The sequence below is a fragment of the Camellia sinensis genome, chromosome 4 (genome assembly GCF_055761805.1).
Source record: "Camellia sinensis isolate YWXY chromosome 4, ASM5576180v1, whole genome shotgun sequence".
NCBI classification, from domain to species: Eukaryota; Viridiplantae; Streptophyta; class Magnoliopsida; order Ericales; family Theaceae; genus Camellia; species Camellia sinensis.
Genome location: NC_138964.1, coordinates 159,392,609 through 159,401,917, shown reverse-complemented (window position 1 = coordinate 159,401,917; position 9,309 = coordinate 159,392,609).

Sequence of the window (9,309 nt, the reverse complement as noted above, 5' to 3'; positions counted from 1 at the left end):
TGAGAAGGCTACTCAGTTTATTGTTAGATTCAAAAGAGCATGAAACAAATGTAGGATCATCTTACCAGAGCCTGAATTTGTGAGGTTAGCTCAAAATGGTCTAGAGTTTAGGCTTCGAAAGAAGTTTGACTCAACTGAGTTTAGAGACTTTGTGGAACTAACCTAGAAGGTGTTTAGGTATGAAACATTACTAGAGGAAGAGCAAGATCGAAGTAATGCGTCATACAAGACGTATTGTAGAGATCCTAATTATGAAATTGATGCAACAGAGATTGTGGGAAAAGAACCTGTGATCTGTGAAGCATTGATTCATAAAGACACAATAATAGACCAGCAGTTCAAAAAGAAAGACCTTCATAGGAAATACTCTTTCGATTTAACAAAGGTAGATGATATTTTTGATCATTTGCTTGCGACAAACTTCTTGAAGTTGCCAAAAGGAGTCAAAATTCCATCTCCAGAGGAACTTAAAGGAAAAGTGCATTGTAAATGACATAATTCTTGGTCTCACTCAACTAAAAACTGCATTGTTTTTCGAGACAAGATCCAAGAGCAGATTCGAAAAGGGAGTTTAAAATTCCCAGCTAAAGCAGAAAAGGCCATGGGGATTGACACTAATCTATTCCCAGAAATTGGAGAAATGACAGCCAATGTTATTGTACCAAACTTCCAGAACTTGTCCTTGAAAGAATTGGAAGAGGTCAATGTGCAAATGCATGTTGCCAGCCAAACTACTGTCAAAATAGATGCTAGAAGTTTACCAGTTGTTGGGCAAGACTTTGCAGGTCAAAAGGAAGACTCTGATGAAGAGGCACTGGATGATGATTCTTTAGAGGCGACTGTCGTGCAAAGAATGTGTCCTAGGTGTAGGTTGAGCTACAAATGGTTGAAAAGGCTTCCGATTGATGGAAAGAAATATTACAAGGATGTACAGGCGTCCTAAACCAACCAGTGCCTATAATAAGAGACCATATTCAACTGGTACTAGACAACAGCCATTCATGACTGAGCCAGCAGCCATGGGAATGCAGTCTAAGGGCAAGAGGCCTCTACACAAATGCAGACCACTCAACTATTACAGAACGGAGGGCAATCATCTTGAGAGGAGACTTGAAGTGGGCTCGAGTCATGGGATCAAAGCTAGAGATTGGCCCCCTAGACCAGTCTCATACAAAAAGGAAAATGGTTACCTTCATGGGAGGTCTGAATTAGGCCTAAAACAAGGGGTTAGAGCTAAGCAGTGGTCTTCACAGCCAGTTTCGAAATTGGCTTCAAAGGAAGAAAGAGGTAGTTCGATAACTGGGTTAGCAAGTTCATGGGTACCTGGAGTTCCAGATTGGTTTGTCATACAGAACAAACCTAGGGAAACACCTACCCAAAGAAATATTGTTGGAGATCAAGGCAGGATGGTTAAACCCCCTTTGGTAGCTCCAAATAATTGGGTGTTACTAAAGCATCCAAAAACAAAGAAACCAGATTGTAGACGTCCCCGAACGCCCCGGGAGGAACGAGCTCCCGTTCTGTTCATTTTGGGGTCACTATAGCTCAGGACTCTCAAAATTGTCACGGTTCTAAGTCTGAACCAAAGAGTCCAAATCCGGCAAATCGTTTTGAGAAAAACAGATTTTGAAAGAAGTGCCAAACATGGACTGCTTTGCCAGATACAGAGTCGCCACCTAAATATTTTATAATGGGAAATTTAGGAAACCATGACTCGGTGCCAAAGGCCACGTGTCCGTCATCACCAAAGTTGTCTCGGCTCGGGAACTTGGGTACGATTGGGGAAGGTCACTTCGTGAGCACCCCCGCTCGCCCGATCAAAGATCGGCCTCTACTAACCATGATATCTATTTTTGAAAACTTTGTGTGTCCTTAATCCGGTTATTAGCCTAGGTTACTATGTGATGTACACAGCATAAGTATAGACCAGGTCGCCTAAATTGGAACAAAACATTTCATGTTTATTTTTGAAAGATGATTTGCTACTCGCAAGTAGGCTTAAAATGCAGATTTTGCCACCCTCAGGTGGGCTTAGAAAAGATGGTTTTGCCACTATCTAGTGGGCTTAAAACAAACATTTGATGAATTGTCCCAATCCAAATAACCTAGCCTTCACCTACAGGCATTCAGGCAGTTATATCACATAAGCATTTAGCCTCATGGTAAGCATGCTATTCATGGCAGTCACTCACACGCATGCAAGGATGCTAAAGCATAAAACTTACCGAGTACTCCAAGCCAAAAACAGAAACTACATTAGAAATCATGCATGATCCTAAGTATACAGAATTGCCTAATGCAACACATGCAAGAATGCAAACTATAGCAGGCTCGGCTATTCTAAACATGGCATGTGGAATGCTACAGCTAACATGTATTCAACTTGTAATTGAAATACAAATGCAGTTAGTATGATGCGCCGAGCCCGGTGCATGCAAAACAGATGAATGATGCAAACATGCTGTCATACTGTATGCTAATTGAAATATGCCCTAATCTAATCATCATAAGCAGTTAAATAAAAGGGAAGAAAGACGTGGGGTTGGAAGACATACATCACACTCATGCACACTTATTACAGTTTTGCCCCCGCGCAGAGGGTCCGAATAAATATACAGTCCCGAATAAAAGAATAGTACAGTCCAAATATTACAGTCCGAATAATGTACAAATTCCTAATTAATTAACAAATTAACTAAGAAAACTGTAAAACTGGCGTGCAAGCCAGGGACTGCCTTGCTCCTGATGAATGATATATGTCTGGGCTGCCTTGCGCGGAAATCCACTGGGATGCCCCAATTAGCCTCTGTTTAGCAGTTATTCTTGTAAAGCGTGCCAGACTCCGAAAAGTTGCTGATTCTTCATTTTGCTGCAACAGAGAGCAGGAAAGGGGCATGGCAATGTATTTTCATAGATATATGCATGCCTCGATCCTCGTGCCACCAATCACGCATATCGATGCATGATGGCAGAGGGGTCGAAATGTGCAACTCAATATAGAATGAATGCACGTATAAACACAACAAACCCTAACTCCATCATGGGTAATCCGGAGTGTCAGTGACTGGGGAATTGAGACACGTTCCGTCACTCGGAGTACGAAACGTACCTCGTTTCCCGTGCCCGGGCTAACTCCTATCCCGGGCACGATGCAATATGCATGATATGCATGAATGCAACTAAGATACAGCCTAGCATGCACAATGCTATGAAAATGAGATGTCTCGAAATACGTGCGCACGGGCACGCAAACCGAGGAAAATGACTGAATGCGATCTAAGATACAACCTAGTATGTACTATGCTGTAAAAAAGAGATGCCTCGAAATGCGTGCACACGGGCACGCAAACTGAAAAAATGACATACGCAATGCAAATGACATGGAAATGTGATATGGGCTTACACTAACATGAGAGAGCCTCAGCCACACTCACATAAGAGACCGATGGATGAAAATGAAGTGCCTCGAAACACGTGCACACGGGCACGCAAATCGAGGCAATGACATACGCAATGCAATATGGCTAAAATGGCATATAGAATGTAACATGGACTTACACTAACATGAGAGAGCCTCATCCACACTCACATAAGAGGCCAATGGATGAAAATGAAGTGCCTCGAAACGCGTGCACACGGGCACGCAAATCGAGGCAATGGCATACGCAATGCAATATGGCTAAAATGGCATATAGAATGCAACATGGACTTACACTAACATGAGAGAGCCTCAGCCACACTCACATAAGAGGCCGATGGAAGAAAATGAAGTGCCTCGAAACACGTGCACACGGGCACGCAAATCGAGGCAATGACATACGCAATGCAATATGGTTAAAATGGCATATAGAATGCAACATGGACTTACACTAACATGAGAGAGCCTCATCCACACTCACATAAGAGGCCGATGGATGAAAATGAAGTGCCTCGAAATGCGTGCACACGGGCACGCAAATCGAGGCAATGGCATACGCAATGCAATATGGCTAAAATGGCATATAGAATGCAACATGGACTTACACTAACATGAGAGAGCCTCAGCCACACTCACATAAGAGGCCGATGGATGAAAATGAAGTGCCTCGAAACGCGTGCACACGGGCACGCAAATCGAGGCAATGGCATATGCAATGCAATGGCATGGAAAATGATATGCAAACATGCTAATGGAATTTCAGCACTGAAAAGTGGGGGAAAACAGCCCCGAAATGAGGCGAAAACACACCCGATGCATGGAATAGTCCCGAAACATGAATTTTGGGACCCGAAATGGCCTATAGCTATACCAAGCATGCACAATATGGATACGCAATGAATAGACAGTAGCAAGGCAGCCCCAAAATAAGTATTTTTACAGTTCAAAGCATGGCCAAACAGCTAACAGAAACAGGGCAAAACTAGCATGCAAAAATGGCCCTAAATGTGAGGTTATGAAGCAACTCATAGCTGCTGACCTCAAACAGGTTAGGGCCCTTCAACAACATTGAAGAGGGGCCCAAAATAAGCCACTTTACAGAACTGTAAAAACCCCCAAAACAAACATAGGTATGGCTAAGCTCTTATGCAAGAAAATGGGCCAAAAGGTGGCCAAAGAGGCAAGTAGTATATGCAAAGCCCAAACTGAAAAATGTCCTTCTACAACATTGAAGAGGGACCAAAAATATGCATATTTAAAGTTTATGGAAGCCCCGAAATCAGTATACAAACATACTAGAAATGCAATGCAAAATGAGGCTCAAAAGTGGCTATAACATGAGGTATGCAAAGCATTCACCAAACGAGCAAAGACCCTTAATAAAACATGTTAAGAAGGTCAAAATAAGGCCAATTTCAGTTCTTATCATGGTCCAAAAATAGAAAAATGATAGGCTAGTGAAGCATGCCAAATATTGACATACAAAGAGGCATTGAAACAAGTGTGAGGTGGGGTTCTCAAATAGGGTTGAACCCTTCGACAAACATGTAGAATAGCTCAAAATAGACCTAGTTTGAGTTAAGGTCGGAGCCTAAAACCGTAAGCAAGATGGCTAGAGGAATGGTGCAAAAATGAGCTAGAAAAGAGGGAAAGTGGACTTACCCTTGAAGGCCAATGCTTTTGTTGCTTCTTGGACAAACTTTGATGACTCTAAGCTGCTGGAATTCCTCCCCTTGCTGCTGGAATGGAGTGGTGATGGTAGAGCTTGAAGATGATGAAGAAATGGAGCCCAAAACTTGAAGGAAATGGGGTGATATGTATGTATATGCTCCAACCAATTCTTCTAACCTTCCCTCTTGAGTTGGGAGGCCAGCAATATATGCAAGAGAGGGAGAGAAGAGTCTAGGCAAAAGTGAAGGGAAATGAGGCTTCTTTTCCCTCCAAAAGGGTCCCCCGGATATAGATATTTTTGGGGAAAAACCAAGACACAGCTGGAAAGCACACACAGTAAAGAAGTAGGCCGGCCTGACATTTTTGCTGCAGGTGGCCGGCCGGCCACTTCCCCTAGCCGGCCGGGTAGTTCAAAGGGAAAAAGTGACCGGCCACCTCCTAGGATTAAGCCCCAGAAGTTAGCTTTCCAATGGCGCAAACCTTGCATTAAAATTCCTCCTGTAGAAAAAGTTATGCCCATTTCCGTGAAGCTGCGCAGATTCGGTCCAACCAGACTTCAACCAACCACATCTCACCCCCCGGACTTGGACTTGGGAGATTCTTGAGTGCAAAATGAAGTCCCGGAAGTAATCTTTCCAATGGTGGTGGCCTCATATCTTAATTCCTCTTGTGCAAAGAGTTACGCCCGTTTCGGTGAAGCCGCGCAAATTTTTCTCCTTCTCGGATTCATGCTGAACCACTTTTGACCAAAAAGAAGTTGGCTTTTCAGCAAAATTGCTGGCCTCCCACCCTCCTACAAGCTTTCTAACAGTGAAAATAAGGTCTCCACCAAAAATGAGCCCAAACCGATGCAAAATGAAGGTTCGGGGGCCAAAACGCGCAGCCCGAGGCCCCGAAAACTGGCTGTTAGGCACCGGGAGTGGTGTTCGACCATGAAGTGGGTCTCTCAGACCTCAGTGTCCCTCAAAAGGGAGTAAAAAGGAATTATGCCAAAAATTCAAAGCAAACGGAGATGGTTAAGCGGTCCCGAACCGAGGCACACGGCCAACGGTCCCGAAAAACTGGAAATCGGGCTCCGAAATGGGCAAAATGGCCTACGGCCACAAAATGTAGCCCACGGCCACTAAGAGATGGTCTACGGGACCTCTCCCTCCCCTCAGGAAAAGAAACAGAGAAAACTGAGTCTGGTTCGCAAACCGAGGCAAGGCAAAGAAGAGAGTTCGGAAGTTCGGAGGCAGGGCTCACGGCCGCGACTCTGAAACTTCTGAACGAGCGCGATATGCAACATCACCAAGCGCTCAATCAGTGACGTCTGAGTCTTAAGGTCAGTCAAAAATGGGGTGTCTACACAGATATGGTTCCAATGATCTCTAAACCCCAAAAGAGAAAGATCCAACGAAGGTACACTCAGTATCAGAAAGATCAGAAATAAAGTAGAGAAAGCTCTTTATTGATCCAGCCAAAGTGCCAAGCAGAGGGAGAAAAAAAGTTTAAAGTTAGATCATAATCCAAAATCAACTCTTCAAGACAAGAGGAGTTGCAACAGAGAGCAATTGACCAAAGTTCATTCCGAACTGAATGCCAAAGAGAGATCCAGTTTGGCAGGACTGGAAAAAGCTTTTAATGAAAAGTGATGGTGAGACAGAGGAATAAGTTAGCCTAGGCCAAAGGAAGGAGATGGTTGAAGAAGAAATGTTTGAAGCCTTCATGGCTGAACAAACATTTTTGGTTGAAAAACTAGCAGAAACAGATCATTCGAAGGAATTTACGAGTACTGAAGTGCCAGAATGCAGCATGGAAAATGCTTCTGAAATAATTAAACAAGTTGGCTAGGAAGAGAAACAGGTACAACCAGTCATCCAATTTGGCTCGTTTCTTCCAGTATCAGTGAATATGGTACATATACTACCACAAGAATTCCAAGCTGAAGATGAGAACAAAGCAGGTCAAGAAATTGACCCAATTTCAGTTTCCAGTAAAGACTCACAAGTGAGTATGGTGCAAGATGAATCCGAAGTGGCCATACATATGGAAATTGAAGATGAGAGTAAGGAAGAGGTGAGTATTAACCTCCCATACCCTTTTGAGTATTCCATGACATCCATGACACATCATATCAAACCCTTGTATATCAAGGCCTTCTTCGATGGGATACAGATGAACCGAGTGTTGGTAGATAATGGGGCAGCAGTAAACCTGCTTCCAAAATCTTCTTTGAAGAAACTAGGAAAGAGGAACCCCAAACTAATCCCAACTAGTATAACCATTGCTGGTTTCGCTAGAGACAAACAGATGGCTCAAGGCATTTTGCCCATCAACCTGAGTGTGGGAACCAGGGACTATATGACTGCATTCTTTGTTATCGACAGCAATGCTAAATACAATGCTCTACTTGGTAGGGATTGGATTCACACCAACAAGTGTGTGCCTTCCTCTCTACATCAGAAAATAATGATGGCCTTGGGCAGTGGAGAGACAAAGGAGATCAATGCAGATCCTCAACCCTTCATAGCTTGTGCAGATTTTGCAGAGGCCAAATTGTATACTGAAGGAGTGGCACCACTCAGTGTACTAAGAAAACCTGATAGATCAGCTAAAGTGACGGCTGATGAGGAATTAGCACACCTAAAGCACTTAGTCCAAGAAAGTGCTGATGAGGAATTTGTTGTCAAAGATGACAATGATGCCTGGTTGTAGGCAAAAAGATGGAACCCAAGAGGCCAGATCTTTGGCTTTAATTAAGTTCTCAGTATTGGGCATAAAATCAATAGTACAGAAGGTGCAAAGGCAAGAAAAAGAAGCCATGATAATTGGCTTTGAGCAGGAGCAGCAACAGATCAGGATTGTGGCCTTGGGTAAATATTGTGCATTAGATATTGAAACAAAGGTCCAGGAGATACAGAAGAAGCCTTGTGGTCAGACTTTGTCTATGAGGAGGAGGGCAAAGAGGTTGAATCAAAGAAATTGGAGGCAGGACAAAGTAAGGAGATTGCTTCGAAGGTAAAAGAAATAAAAAAAGAAGCATCAGTAAGTCCTCAGATGCAAGACCCTTTGAAAGAAGTGAACTTGGGGGAAGGTTCTATACAGCAGCCCACCTATATAAGTGCTTAGTTGAATGCTCTCGATAGGGACCAGTTGTTGGTGGTCCTGAAGAGATATAAAGATTGTTTTGCATGGTCTTACAATGAGCTACCAGGATTGGAAAGATCATTAGTAGAACATAGGCTCCCTTTGAGGCCTAATTTTAAGCCATACAAGTAAAAACCAAGAAGGATGAGTCCTGAAGTGATTCAGAAGGTCAAGGAAGAAATCCTTAGGCTCCTCAAGGTAGGCTTTATTAGGACAGCCATGTATGTTGAATGGCTATCCAATATTATGCTTGTAGTTAAGAAGAATCGTAAAATGAGGGTATGCATTGATTTCAGAAATCTGAATTTAGAAACTCCAAAAGATGAGTATCTTATACCCATAGTAGATTTATTAGTAGACCGTTCAGTAGGGCATCAAATTTTATCAATGATGGATGGGTACTCTGGTTATAACCAAATCTGCATTGCAGAAGAAAATATCCATAAGACATCATTCAGATGTCCTGGGAACATTGACACCTTCGAATAGGTTAAAATGCCATTTGGTCTGAAGAATGTTGGGCTACCTATCAAAGAGCTATGAACACTATCTTTCATGATCTCATTGGAGGATACTTAGAGTGCTACATTGATGATATTGTAGTAAAGTCCCAATCCATGAAGGAACATTTGTTTCACTTGGAGGCAGCTTTTGAAAGAATGAGAAAGTTCAAGTTGAAACTCAATCCTCTCAAATGTGCTTTTGGCATATCAGCTGGAAACTTCTTAGGCTATGTAGTACATAAGAAGGGAATATAGATTGATCAAAATAAAGCCAAACTCATCATTGAAGCCAGACCTTCATCAAGTAAGAAAGAAGTACAAAAGTTCCTTGGGCAGGTTAATTTTCTTCGAAGATTTATTTTTAATACTGCAGGGAAAACTAAAGTATTTTCTTTCTTATTAAGGTTGAAAGATGAAGAGAAGTTTGTGTGGACAACAGAGCATCAAACTGCTTTCGAAGGAATCAAAGCCTACTTGGCCAAACCTCTAGTGCTGATGCCACCAAGGGGTGATAAGCCCTTGAAGTTGTACATAGCTGCAACAGAAGATTCACTGGGAGTTTTCTTAGCTTAGGACAATGAAGAAGGT